The following is a 14,469-nucleotide window of genomic DNA, read 5'->3' as shown; positions in this document are numbered from 1 at the left end:
GGATTCTGACAAGGGCATGGGCCAACTTGGCACCTCTGCCACAAGTCAGTCAGATACCACCCACTCAGTTATGCTGCCCACAGTCTGGATTAGGCAAATGGTGGTCCGGGACCACCATTCATCACAGGACGTGGGTACTTGAGCATAACTCAGGTGCCCAAATGGCTTTCACACCTCGACAACCTCTGAGGATATCATGTCCGGACCCTGAGCATACTTGATGGCATCAAGCTTAGTAGCCAAATCAGTAAAATATACCTTACACTTTTATTCCATCTAAGTCTTTTGGTTATGAGGGGTAAAATGGGACTCTTTACTTTTATTCCCACTAGCCATATCCCTCACACACTGCAAACCTGACTTAGACTTTAAAATCCTCATAGCCCTATAGGCTATTAAACATTATGAAACAGAAATATTTCCCCCATATTTCTTCTAAGTCCCAAAGAACAATGAAAAGATGCTTAGGTTCATTCCAGGGCTGTATCTCATTCCGTTTTAAAACTGGACTTTGGTTTCATAAAAACCCTCTCAACCTCATATATGGTTGGAGTACCCCCCAGAACCCTATACTGGTTCTGAGGAACCGGGCATCTAACTTGGGAACCCTTTGTTACTGGAGGGTACTCTGTACTGCTCTGTTGATACCTTATACAGTTTTGGGGTATCCTGCAACTCTGGAACGCTGCTACCTAGGCACATTCGGACAAGACTTTCTCCATAAACCCCCCCTTGAAACTCATAACCTTGCAATCTGTGCTTGCTAGCACCCCTGGAAAGGTAAAACACACACTCATTCTTTATTGTGGCATAATCACATATATTGCAGGTGCAATAAACAGGTTCAAGAGCTGACACTAAAACCCAAGTATGGATCAGACCAGCCGCGCATAATACATTTATTTATGGCCTGGTTACCTCCTCACCGTTGCAGAGTACCAGGTCCGGAGATCTGTGGCAGTCCTCTGGGATGCCACTTGTTCTGCCAGAACTGATGGAGCCTGCAGAGTGGCATTGAGATAGCCTGGGAGAGAGGTGGCAGGCTTGCGCAAGTCTCTTAGCTATTTCAGATTTCCCACTGATCAGGCTTTTCTAGCTGACTTGGCTCTGATTGGTTACTTGAAACTGAAAATACTATAAGAATCGATGAGCAAATCAGATTTGTAGTCTCCGGTAGTACGAGCGTGGGTGGGCTTTTCAAAGAATCTTCTGTGTGTTTAGTAGAGCAACCGGCGCAACCGGCTTCGATTTTGAGCCTGAAACCTGCCTACCAGAGTCTACGTCCTGACTTTTGCACCCAAGTTCTCACAAACAATTGTAGCGGACGCAGCAGGGATTTTATGCTGATTTCAGTTCCAGGGGATTTGGACTAACTCACTGTCAAGAGGGACCAAGTTCTCAGAAGAGAACGTAGTTTGGAACTTTATGCCAGTTTGGGTTTCAGGAGATTCTGAGTCCCGGTCAGGGTAAAACTCTTCCATAGAGTTCCCTGCACCTAGGAAAGTCTAGTTTTTGACCCCAGTCCCAAAGTACAGATGCAGCAATGAGTATTAGAACTCTGCCTGGGTAGATTCTGGGGCAGTTTTACAGTAAATGCCTCAACGTTGCTGCAACATTGTCTCAACATTTCTGTGAGATTCTTAATGGCCCATAGGATTAACACAGCAGGGGATCCCTGCAAACTGAATGGTACTGCGGGGACCCCCTGCTGTGTTCATCCGATGGGCCATTAAGAATCTCACAGAAATGTTGAGGCAATGTTGAAGCATTTTCTGTGAGACTGCCCTAGAATCTCCCAGGAATTTCTCAGGTAAGTGTTCTAATACTGGTAGCTGCATCAGTAAGTGTGTTTTTTTTGTCTGTATTTTGTGTATCATTGTGTCACGGAAGTCCAGGTTTATTGTACACATTTACCAGGATCATACCTTGAGCAAAACAAGATAATAAAATAAATTGTAGTTTATTCACAGAAATAAGCATACACACAGTGGAAAACAAAATACAGATAAAAATCACACTTACTGGGGGTCGAAATTAGATGGTTCTTGGTGCAGGGAACTCTAAATAAGAGTTTTAACCTGACCGGAACTTAGTCCAAAATCCTCTGGTTCCCAAATCAGCGTGATGTTCCACACGCCACCGCTCCCTTCTCTTCTGAGAACTTGGACTCCTTTTGACCAGAGGTTAGTACCAAACTCCTGGTACTAAAATCGGCTTGCAAGCCCAGACGTGACCGCTACATTCGATTATTAGAACTTGGCCGCCAAAAGTGGGACATAATATTTTCCGGGTAGACTTTTCTGAAGCTGGTGCTCTGCTATTCCCCCAAGAGCACTTTTGAAAAGTCAGCCCACACTTCTACCGCTGAAATCTCCAACCTGGTTGGCTTATGGCCTTCTTATAGTATTTTGGAAGTTCATTCACAAACAGAATACTACAGCCAATCAGTGCATGAGAACTTTCTCTGGAACCAATCAGAGCAAAGCCGGTATGGAAAACTGGGTCTGGGGAAATCTGAAATTGTCAAGTGATATGCGCAGGTTTGCCACCTCTGTCCTTGGCTATCTATGCCACCCACTGTGTAAGGCTCCTCCAGGTCTGGCAGAACAAATGGCAGCCCGGACGACTGCCATTGATCCCAGGATGTGGGTACTTGAGCCTTTCCCTGTTACACAAATGGCTTTTACACCTCGGGCATCCCCTGGTGGCTTTCAACTTCGATGTAAAGCAGACTTTCTGATACCAACTTGGTAGATCTGGTAGCCTGTCAGAACATTGGTTCTTGAAGTCCCAGCTCATTACAGTACACAACAGTACATTTCAATGTATTAATAAAAATACACTTTAATATATCCCTAAGCCATTGGTATGGGGAATAAAATACAATTGTGTACTTTATTTTCTATCAGCCTGTATTCCCCACACTATCTATAGGACTTAGACTGGACTCTGAGAGTCCCATCACAACTTATCTGCAACTTTATCTAGACAATACTGTTTTGGGCTACTGGGGCATTAACTGGGGTATCCCCCTTAACTTAGGCACCCCTTATAGTTACAGGGACACTTTCATCCCTTTGCCCCATTTACCTTTCTGGGCAAAACCCCCCTTGAAACTCATGCCCTAGCAATCCCTGCTCGCTGGCATCCATGAAAGCTAAAAACATAACATTTCTGTATTGTCGCAAATTACAGGTTATGCATATACGGTTACTGGGCTCAAGAGCTGACTCTTCTTGAATCCTTATTTCGGATCAGAGGTAACCAAAACAGGGCTTGACCTTGATTAAGAGCCTAGGTACCCCCTCAACATCACACATTGTGTGTGAGCGACTTTACGACGAATAAATTACAATTTATTTAATTACCTTGTTTTGCTCAATAAATGATCCCGGTAAAAAGGTGTAAATAACTTTGTCTCCCGGGACAAGACCTTATATGATAAGGCAAAAAACATAGGATTAATAAAAAGACTATGATGCTGCCAACCCCCTATGGAGGGCTGTCCAAGCTGGACATGGCAGATACTATCAAGCGGCCAAATTGAGCTCACTGATTTATTGGTCAATGCAAATAGGTACTCAATGTCAGAAGACATACTGATGCAGCCACCAGTATTAGAACACTTACCTGAGAAATTCCTGGGAGATTCAGGGGCAATCTCACAGTAAATGCCTCAACATTGTCTCAACATTTCTGTTAAATTCTTAATGGCCCATCGGATTAACACAGCAGGGGGTCCCTGCAGTCCCATTCAGTTTGCTGGGACCCCTGCTGTGTTAATCCTATGTGCCATTAAAAATCTCACAGAAATGTTGAGGCAATGTTGCAGCAACGTTGAGGCATTTACTGTGAGACTGCCCCAGAATCTCCCAGGCAAGAGTTCTAATACTCGTTGCTGCATCTGTAGAGAGCAGAGACACAGACAAAGGTTATGTCGACCCTACTGTGGCTCAGTAGAGAGAGCAGACCTGCACAGCAAAACAGGACAGAGCCTGTAGAAATCAATGCATTTCCTCATTTCCCTCACTCCTGACCGCCGGTCATGGGCAACCCAGATTTCATACCAGCCTTCCAGCCAAGCTCATATAGCAACCGGAGAGCAGGAGGCCTAACTAAAGTGAAAGACATCCTAATTAGAGATGGGGAAAAAATCATTCCAGGAGATACATAATGAACACAACATTCCACACAAATTGTATCAGTTCTTCCAAGTGAGACATTTTGTCTTGTCAATTAAGCCTAAAAAAGAAAAACACCAAACTCTAATAATATTTGAAGACCTTTATTCCAAAGAAGGGTTCCATAAAGGAACAAAAGCACAACTTTACCAAGTTTTATTACTTCAAACTAATGAGCAAACAAACAAAACCACACAGGACTGAAAGCAAGATATAGGACATGAACTGGACGATGAGAAATGGGAAGACATACTGTATACGATAGGGTGGCCAGATCATCTAGATGTTCAGCAATCCGGGAAAACAACCTTAAAATTCTCGATAGGTGGCACTATACCTCAGCCCAACTCCTCTTTTTCCCAACCACACTTCCCCTATGCTGGTGTAATTGTGGCCAAAAAGGCACATTTATACATTTAAGGTGGCCATGCACCAAAATCTCCCTATTCTGGGGATAATGAAATGGTTAATAATACAGACCATAAGATTACACCCATCCCTGGAATATGGAGTTGTGCTAATAAATATGTGATAGATTACCTGGCAGGGCTGGCCTTACCCAATGCAGCATGCCGGCAGTGGGGCCCCTCCTCCTGCAGCACCATGATCTCATAGCATAATATGACATTATGTTGTCATGGAAAAGTGTCGCGTCACCATGATAACAGAATGCTACAGAAAGAAGACCGCTCCGCAAAATGTAAGACCTCCCCCAGCTATACAAACATGCATGTACACGCACCCTCCCACAGCTTCAACACCCCCTACCATAAGTTGAGCAGCAGTGTGGTCTTGCGCTGGTTTGGGGATTCACCAGCTTCCTCCTCCAGCTCTCCTCTCTTGTCAGGTGGAAATTGGATCCCAACATCCCGACAGGAGGAGGAAGAGAAGAGAGCGCAGGGCCCCCTGAAAGCACAGGGCCTTGCCCTAATGCCAACCCTGTGACCTGGATAGGAAACTTGACACATTAATAACACACATTTTATCAGCAGCTAAATAGCAAGACACAGGAAACAGATAGATCCCCTAACGGTTAACAAAGTGAAAAAAAAAATTACGATAATGTAAAAACGTACGAGCTTACTGGTGGACGGGTATAACAGCCACCTGAGAGTATGGGAATGATGGGTCTTGTATCGCAACCTAAAATAATCCAATACTTGCGCGAATGTATATTTCAACTGCTCTGAAATAAGAACTGTGAAGCGTTGACAGTGTGATGTATGTTTTACTGATTTCTCTCAAAAATGCTAAATGTCTGAAATATGGAATTATAACCCCTTCCCCTCCCACCCCTTTCCTTTTTCTGTACCCCCCCTTCCTCTTCTCCATATATATTTTGTTAACCAATAAAATATAAGTTTGAATATATATATATATTACCATTGGTACAGTATGAGAAATAAAACTATCTAGACTATGTTCTATAATTTACAATAGCTCGCTAGTTTAACCAAATTGAAGATAGGATTTTATTGTTTTTAATATACATCTTAAAAAGCTCCAACATTCTTAATATTTATTTTTTTCTTAAAAATGTTTTTTGGATTATGTGACAATATTTGTTTAACGATGAGATCATATTTAATAATTTTCCAGTGATATCTAATAATAATGGTTTGAATTTGTTTAGCTGGTTGATTATATCTTGTTATTAGCAACAATTGAAAAGAACTGGAACAAGCACTGCAAAGACTCTGGGCTGGAAGCGGGTTAAAAATAAGGCGAATTTATTCAGGCATAATGCCTTGAACCATATAACAAACAGCAGGTTCCTCTGACGCGTTTCCTGCTGACAGGCACTTTATAAATTCTGCTCATCTTGGGAGCGAAGCACGCCTTAGGAGATGGACGGAATTTCAAGTAGTGTGTATACTACCTTCCATTCAAGTTTATGTACTGTTACAAGTGGCCAGTGTGTATATAGGATATTGTGCAGTGTCTTCAGAAGAGGAGGATTACACTGGAGGAGGGTAAGGGATTGCTATGCATGTATAGGGGTTGCGCCTTTTTATATTGGGCAGATATCCTACTCCCCTGGTTCCCCCATCCTCCATCCCCCACATGGAGTGAACATCAGTACCTGCTGGTATATACCACATCATCTACTGTTTTACTTTATCAATTGCTGATTACCTTATTGTGACGACTCAGGAGATTCCTTCCTCTTCTTGTCCCTCTCTCCCATCTCTTGTCACCCTTCACTCCTTCCCACTCCTCTCCTTCACCTTCTACCTCTCTCCCCTTGCCGCAGCGCGTTCCCCACAGGTCCCGCATACCCACGCGCTCCCTTAACCCTTGCCTTGATCCTCCCCGCTCCCTCTCCCCCGCGGTAGCTCCTTTACCTTCCCCTGTGGTGCCATCCGTCCCGTTGCCTCCTCCTCGCGTGGTGCCCGGGGCCTGGTGACGCGTTCGGTGTGTGCACTCCCTCAGCCCACGGAGGACGCGCGTGCATGCTCCTCCCTCCCCTTGCTGGCCATCGCGTGGGCACAGGCCTCACGTGCGTTCCCCTCCTCTTGGCTCCGTCCCCCTCCTGCGGTCTTCCCCTGCTCCGTGCGGGCCGCGCCTGTGTTGCAACCTGTGCGCACGTAGTTTGTGTGTCGTTCTAGACATGTCCTGGGGCCGCCTGCCCAAAAGGAACAGCCACGGGTCCAGGGGGATCTCTAAATCGAGAATCCCTTGCAGCCAATCTCGAATTTTTTCCCAAATCGGGGCCACCCTTGGGCAAGACCACAGCATGTGTTTAAGGTCAGCTAATTCCCCGCACTGTTTAGGGCAGAGCGGCGAATAACCCCTGACAAATTTAGATAATTTAGCTGGGGTATGGTACCACCGCGTAAGGACCTTATATGCGTTCTCCTTTAATGTGACACATATTGAGCTTTTCGCTGCAGCTTGCAATATGTAGTCCCATTCTTCGTCCTCTAATGTATCCCCTAGCTCTGTCTCATATTGTCGCATGTATCGTAGGCGGGGGCTATCTATTTGAGCCGGACAGACCACCTCCCTGTACATTCGAGAAGTCAGTCGCCTTGTGTCCGTTGGAATTGAACACAGCTGTTCAAAATTAGTTCGTGCGGGGCGAACGGGAAATTTGTTGTAGAATGCCATGACCTGGAGGAATCGAAATAACTCCATCTTATGAATTTATCGCCTACCAGCCCCGGAGCAAAATCCGGATTGCCCCAAAGGGGGGTCATCAGAGATTGTGGTGACGTTAGGTTAGCTTTCAATTTGGATGTCTCCCAAACCGCCAAGGAGTTCACTATTGCGCAGAGCGGCGTCCCAATGCCTTTTTTGCATTGTTTTGGTAACCAGATTAGATCGTGTAGTGTCACTGGCGCGCAACTTTCCCTTTCCAGCTCTGTCCATCTTCTTTTTTTGGAGTCCGCGTGCCATTGAATAATTTGGCTTAATTGTGCCGCTTTATAATACACCATCAGGCAAGGTACCGATAATCCTCCTTTTACTACTGGTTTTGTCAGTAGACTTTTTGCAATTCGTGGGCGTTTTTTATTCCAAATAAATTGGATGATGTGAGCTTGAAGGGCTTGGATCTCAGATTTAACCAGCGGTTTTGGTAGGGTCTGAAACAGATATAGTAGCTTAGGCAGTAAGTTCATCTTTACGCTCCTAATCCTGCCAAACCACGATATCCCGTAACCCGCCCAAACCCTGAGATCCTCCTTTAGCTTTTTCATCATCTTGGGGAAATTTGCCTTATATACTGTAAGGTATTGTAATCCCTGGTGATATATACCCCTAGACATATTTGATAGCGGAGGGTTGCCACTTAAAATTAAAGTTTAGTTCTAGTAGTTTTTCAGTTGGTTTTGGCAGATTGATATTGAGCGCCTCTGACTTGGCCTGGTTAATTTTAAACCCTGAGACCATGCTAAAGGTGCCCAGGATCTCAAAGACATTGGGCAGGGTTGTCAGTGGTTTAGAGATCGTTAGGATCACGTTGTCTGCATACAGCGCAGCTTTGTGATGTTGACCCCCTGTTTGAATTCCTGTTATATTGGGGCTTAACCTGATGTGGGCTGCGAGGGGTTCAATACAGAGGGCAAAAAGTAATGGGGACAGCGGGCAACCCAGACGGGTCCCGCTCCGTATATTAAATAGTTCTGATGGGAAACCCTGGTATCTTACTCTCGCAGTGGGTCCTGAGTATAGGCCCATTATTGCCTCTAAAAGGTGGCCCCCAAACCCAAACACCCCCAGTGTCTCTCGTAGGTAGGACCAATCAATACGATCAAATGCCTTCTCGGCATCCAGGCTCAGCACCATTGACGGTATGTTTTTCTTTTTTGCCAAATCTATCAGATCTATTATCCGTCTGGTGTTATCTGCTGCCTGTCTGCCTGCAATAAAGCCTACTTGATCCGGGTGAATCAGGCCCGGAAGGACGCTACCCACCCTGTTTGCTATGAGTTTGGAGAAGATTTTAATGTCCGAATTAATCAGGGAGATTGGCCGGTAGCTCTTGTAGTCTACCGGGTCCTTACCGGGTTTGTGGATCACATAGACGCCTGGAGCATCTGGGTCGGGAAGGGCTCCCCCTCCAGGATCCCATTAAATAGCTTCAGCAGATGGGGGGCTAGGATCTTACAGAATTTTTTATAATACAAATTAGAGTAGCCATCGGGGCCTGGGGCCTTGGCTGGTTTGAGGGACTTAATTACCCCTGTTATCTCTTCCAAGGTGAAATCACCCTGTAGGGCCTCTTTCTCAGCCCTGCCCAGGGTCGGGAGCTGCGCCTCTGACAGAAACCTCGTTAAGGTAGCTGAAGATTTTTGATTGTGGGTAACCTTGTCTCCATCATATAGTGTAGCATAATATTTCCGAAATGCTTCCACTATCTGTTTCGGATCAGAGGTAAAGTCACCCTGCTCTGTTCTAATTGTCGCTATCCGGAAGTTTGGAAGCTTGTTTCGGAGCTTATTGGCTAGTAAGGTATCTGGCCTGTTGGCTTTTTCTAAAAATCTGCGTTTGGACCATGCTAACTCCTTCTCGGCCTGGGATGATAACACTAAATTAAGGGCCGCCTTAGTATCTATTAATTCTTGCCACGTGTTCTGGTTTTTGTTTTTGTCCGCGGAATGCTGTGCAGTGAGGAGTGTTAATTTCGCCTGCAGCTCTTTTATTTTAGACGCTTTCTCTCGTTTCCGCTTACTAGCTATGCTCATAAGGAATCCCATGAGAGTAGCCTTATGGGCTTCCCAGAGTGTGGCCTGCGACTGCACGCTTCCCTTATTTTGTCTAAAGAAGTCCTTTATCCGGTCCCGTATCGCCCTTTCGGTAGCGGGGGCTTTGAGGAGAAGCTCATTAAGCTTCCAGTTTGCTCCGGGTCTGTCTAGGCCTGCTATCGTGCACCTCAGCTCTATAGGCGCGTGGTCGGACCACGAGATCTCATGGATCTCTGTGTGGCCCACCACTGGAACCACTCTGTTTGACACTAGGAAGTAGTCTATTCGGCTGTATCTGTCATGTGGGTGCGAGTAGAAAGTGAATTCTCGGGTCACTGGGTGTTGTTCTCTCCACACGTCCGTCAGCTGACAGTCCTGGAGGCCATTGCGTATGGTTAATATATCCTGTCTATGGGCTGTGTTAATTTGGGTGCATCTGTCCAGGTCAGGGTCCATTGTGCGATTTAGGTCACCCGCAAGGAAGATACTTCCCTTAGCTATTTTATGTAGTTTGGCAAAGAATTGTTCAAAAAAAACGGGGTTTTGCTCACAAGAGGCATATACTGACACTAAAGTTACCTGTTGGTTTTATATTTTGCCCGTCAAGATTAAGAATCTACCCTGCGGGTCAGCGTATTGTTTGTCTATGGTCAGGGCAAGCCTGTTATGTGTAATTATTGCCACGCCTCTTTTTTTGACATCCGCAGATGCTAGGTAAAACGTTCTATAGCCCTTATCTAGAAATTTTGGATGGTTTAGGCGGGAAAAATGAGTTTCCTGTAGGAAAATAATGTCGGCCTTTCTACGGTTATATTCCCTAAAGGCAATTCTTCGTTTAGTGGGACTGTTGAACCCCTTCACGTTATGTGAAATCATAATAATATCACTACTCATCTGGGCAGTGTATTCTGGACCATCTGCGTATCAGCTGTTCTGGATTGCTTGGTGTGAATATTCAGCGTATCCTGCTGTGCCCCGTTTGGACTCCTCTCATCATCGGTGTCTGACATCGTCCGACCTCCCTCCGTTCCTCTTCCGGATCTGTAGGGTCTGTAGCCAGCGGCTAAAGGGGACCGACACATGTAGGGGTGGGGGGAGGGTAACATGTAGACAAACAGAAAAAACTAATTTTAGAACAGTGGTCACTTGACCTTGGTAGCAGTACCGCGGTCTTGTGATCCTCGCCCCTGGGCACCCGGCGGGGGAGAACTGACGCGCACCCTCCTGGCGCCCCTCCCCCTCCCATGCCGCCCAACCCTCCCAGGGGGCTTTGCCGGGGACCTTGGATATTGTCCAGATAGGTCCCGACATGGAGCTCATGCAGAGATCAGGACGGGCTCGAACTCCACCCCCCGTCCCCGCTCTAGAAATAGTCCTTGTAAAACAATGGAAAATATCAACGTGAAAGTGTCAACTTGAGGCTGCACTAAACCCCTACTCCCTCTTTAGAACTCCCGTGTTCGGGGCACACTGCCTCTTCAGACTATGGGGGTCTCTAAGGATTAACCATTCCGCTAATCCCTTCTGTGTATATTTCACTCTACTGCGGCCCTGGGCTTTCATATGCCTCCTGATCTCCCCCTAACGACAACTATTGGAAGGGCCGGTTTATTGCACCTATCTGTTCTAGTCCGGTTTCTCTTGTGGCAGAGGGTGTGTGGCTAACGCTTGCGTCCATGCCCCTTAAACACCATCCTCTCCCTGCCTTCCCTGTATGACCCCCCGCTGCAATCCTAGTAACCCCTTCTTCCCTACTGACTTTCCTAACCAAGCCTATATCTCCCCTCTCGTATCAGCCCGTGACTTCTAGCCTTCCTTTCTATCTGCCTTCACTTCCCTTCTCCTTCTGCAAACCTCCCCTATTACGTCCTTGCTCCCGCCACTTGCTATCTCCCGCTACCTACTTTCACGTCCCTCTCTTTCCATCTTCCCTCCTATCTAAACTTGCTTACCTCTCTTCTCCATCCAACTCCCCCTCCTCCCTCCATGCTCTCACTCTGCCTATGTGTACACGTCCCCCTTCCTTCCTCGCCTCTCACTTTCCTTGCCCTTCTTGTCCTCACTCTTACTCTGTCTATATCCCTCTTCTAATCTTCTCTCCTACCTCCCCTACCCCATACCCAAGCCATGCGCTGTGCGGAACCTCACGCCGCCCTCCGGGACATTCATCCTTTTTATTCTGGCCCTTGTGTGTTGGCCTCTGGAGCAACGATCTATAGTTCCTGCGGATGTTTTTATCCCCCTCCCCACTGCCTGTGATCACGAGGTGTCACCACTGAATCCGGTGGTAGTATAGGGAACTCTCCGGCTCCGCCACTTCCTGTCAGCGTCTCGCCAATGGATGTCCACTCCGCTTCCGCCTCCTCCAAGATGGCCGTCCCCAGGCCCGCCTCTTCCGTTGACGTTCTTCCTTTGGCCGCCATCTTGGATTGGGCCGTCCCCGGGAGAAGACGTGACTGCTGCTGCTGCTGCTGCCGCCCCCTTCGTCTGGGCAGGTTTCCCGCCGAGTGAGTTCTTCCCGCCTACCTCTCTTCCGCATTCTGCGGGTCACCCTGGAGGCTTCCCCTGCCCCATTTTGGCCGCCATTTGGGGACCACGAGGTAAGTGTAATTTCTTTTTGCAGAACTGCTGGATACGGGGGTACCGGCCGGTCTGCGTCTCAGAGAGGGTCCATAGGCTCGGGGGGAATTAGTGAAGGGAGTTCATCAAAGTCTCTTTTGGGGTTGTGCAGCTCGGACAACTTTTAACATGTAACTTTAAGTTTAACTGAGTAACTTCAATCGTCTGCAAATTTCTATTCCTGGGCAGCCCCCTTCTTGGCCGCGCTCCCCACTGTGGACCATGAGGACCCGGGACGGGTTCCTCCGTCTCCCCGGCCGTGGCGCCGGGCCCCGTGCTCAGGCCTAGTTGTTGCAGGAATTTTGGTCCTTCTTCTGGGGATTTGAGCTGAATCGGGCGGCCATTATGTAAGACCAAGAGGCCAAAGGGAAAAGTCCAGCGGTAACGGACCGCCTTTTCCCTCAAGGCTCTTGTGATAGGCCATAGGTCTCTCCTGCGGGCCAGAGTGATAGGGGAGAGATCTTGGAAAACCAAGATTTTGGCTCCCTCAAAGTCCATGAAAGGAGTGTTACGGGAGCATTTCAACACCTCCTCCCTTGTGCGTTAGTAGTGCAGGCGTATTATTATATCTCGCGGGGGGTCCGCGGGTTGCGGTTTGGATCTGAGCGCCCGATGGCACCGGTCCATGTGCAACAATTCCGCAGAGGACTCCGGACATATACTGCACCGACACACTTTATTCGAGCAAATACCCAGTATGTACCTGGCAGATACCTGGAATGCGCCGCTCCTCACCTCTGACAAGCCCCGTTGCGTTTGCCTTCCCACCCTGGGTTCATGCCTGGCTGACGGGCGGCTGATCTGTTAAATGATAATGATTAGGATTTAATAGGCTGCAATGCTTCGCGTGTCTACCAGATGGCATAAATTCATGAATTGTAATGCAGTATATATATATATATATAATGTGCAGTATTGCAGCCAGCGGGAATAAAATGCTTCAATCCCTGCCTGGAAAATAACGCAATGCACTCGGGCAGAAAACAGTCACAAACCTCAATACACCCGGGTATACCCGAATTCGTGGGACTAGCCGAGCTCGAATAAAGTGTGTCGCCAGTGTATGCTGTAGCCATCTTGCCACAAAATCCTCGCAGTCCCTCACAGACTCAGGGACCCCCCGGAGACGCACGTTGTTGCGGCGGTCTCTATTCTCGGCATCTTCCTGCCGCTCACGGAGCTCGTTTATCTGTGCTTGTAGATCTCCCGGTTTTTTTGTGTTTTTCTGTGTTGCCCTCACATTCGCGTCTACCCGCACCTCGATGTCCTGGACTCGGGACCCCAGGCCCCCCACTTCTTTGGTCAGAGCCCGGATCTCTGCCTGCAGGACTCCCTTTAAATCATTGTATAGCCGCTCTATATTGCAGCAGCGAACCGGTAGGAGCCCCATGTCACTCAGCTCTCCGTCTCCCTCTGATTCAGAGCCCGCGCAGGAGGTGGGGGCCGTTGTTGCCGATGCTCTGCGGGATCTCCTCTCTCCGAAGTACTCGGGGAGACCCTTCTTGTTAGGGGTCTTTGATGCTTTTTTAGACATCTTGAAGTTACTGCTCGTCGCCTGGTGTAAATATAGCTTATTTATTGAGGTTTATCCGTGTTTTTTGCTGCAAATTGTCAGAGCGGGGCACGGAGCAACAGGGTTATGCTGCCATGCTGTCTGACCTCGTGCATGCGCTCCCCCGGTGCACCTTCCTTTTTAATCCCTATCTGTCCACCTCTTCCTCGCTCTGCATAGTTCCTGTTTCCCTGTGTGTACCTGACCTATGCTGTGCTCCCTCTGTGCTCCTGTGATTACCTGCTCCTGTGTTACTTTGGATTTCCCTGGCTTTGACCCCTGCTTACCCTGGACTACTCTGCTCTCTGGTATCCCTTTGAACCCTGCTACACGTACAACTTCGCTGACCTCTGGCTTCCTAGGACCTGGCTTGTCCTCTGACGACTCTACCCTCTGGATCCCTGAACATTGGCAAATGGACACAACTATTCTCACGGACAATCCCCAAGCGTTGCAAGTATACTCTAACAACTCTTCCAACAGGCCCAGCAACGCAATACCACACTCTGGGCTTGCTCCCACTGCTGTGGGTGTGTGGTATCATACCGTTCCCACCTCAGTACTGGGGTCTAGCTTGGTCTGCGGGCATACAGGCGTGACACTTATCCACAGGAATTTAGTAGCACCCCGGGGGGAGTCGTCCCCATTCCACAATATCTTGTTATTAAAAATGGCTAATCAGAATATTTGGTCATCTGTTGTTGAACATTAATACAATCTGATTCCTTTGATTTTTTAAATAAATTCTCTCATGATAAAGATCTTGCCTTAATGTATGAGTTATTTACCAAATCAACATCATACCCTTTATCTAGAAATTTATTTTTAATTATATTTGAATGATTGTGCATCACATTTTTTACCTGAAGAACAATTACGTCTCAGTCGAAAACATTGTCCAAAAGGTATGTTTTTGGCACCATTGTGG

Source organism: Ascaphus truei, chromosome 1 (assembly GCF_040206685.1).
Source record: "Ascaphus truei isolate aAscTru1 chromosome 1, aAscTru1.hap1, whole genome shotgun sequence".
In the NCBI taxonomy this organism is placed as follows: domain Eukaryota; kingdom Metazoa; phylum Chordata; class Amphibia; order Anura; family Ascaphidae; genus Ascaphus; species Ascaphus truei.
The sequence above is the reverse complement of the archived record's forward strand: the minus strand, read 5'-3'. Positions refer to the sequence as shown.